Genomic DNA, 794 nt, shown 5'->3' with positions numbered 1-794 from the left:
ATGTTGAAAATCACTAAAAGTGCGTTAACCGACTAACAAAAAACGTCAGAAACACTAAATTTAACGGAAGAAATTGCAGAAGGAAGCTGCACCCAGGCTTTTTTTAAAAATTGAAAATGGTCGTGGCCTCGCCCACTTACGGACCAAAAACCATATCTCAGGAACTACTTAACCGATTTCAATGAAATTCGGTATATAATATTTTCTTAACACCCTGATGACATGTACGAAATATGGGTGAAATCGGTTGATAACCACGCCTTCTTCCAATATAACGCTATTTTGAATTCCATCTGATGCCTTTTCTGTATAATACGAGTATATATGTATGTACATTAGGAACCAATGATGATAGCGGAATAAAACTTTAAAAAAATACGGTATTTGAAAAATATGTAAATGACGTATAATGAAATCTCGATTATCACTTTATCATGCGAGAGTATAAAATGTTCGGTGACACCCGAACTTAGCCCTTCCTTACTTGTTTTTTTTCAAATTTGTGTGTTTGGATACACAATGGTAAGCGTAAATTGGACCTTTTTTCTTAGATATGTATATGCCAATATATATATATAATTATATATTACATTATATACTGTTCATACATATATTGGAGGTAAATACATATATATGTATAGCGAACCAAACTGCTTTTCGGTTTCCCGGAAATTAACCGTAAATTGAAACAGTTTGTCGGCAACCGTTTCCTTAAAAGGTTTACCCGACTTGAATACAGTTTTTATGAATATAAACTGTACCTGTTACCAACATACATATATGAAAATAAAAAT

This window comes from Bactrocera tryoni, unplaced genomic scaffold (genome assembly GCF_016617805.1).
Source record: "Bactrocera tryoni isolate S06 unplaced genomic scaffold, CSIRO_BtryS06_freeze2 scaffold_25, whole genome shotgun sequence".
In the NCBI taxonomy this organism is placed as follows: Eukaryota; Metazoa; Arthropoda; class Insecta; order Diptera; family Tephritidae; genus Bactrocera; species Bactrocera tryoni.
The sequence above is the reverse complement of the archived record's forward strand: the minus strand, read 5'-3'. Positions refer to the sequence as shown.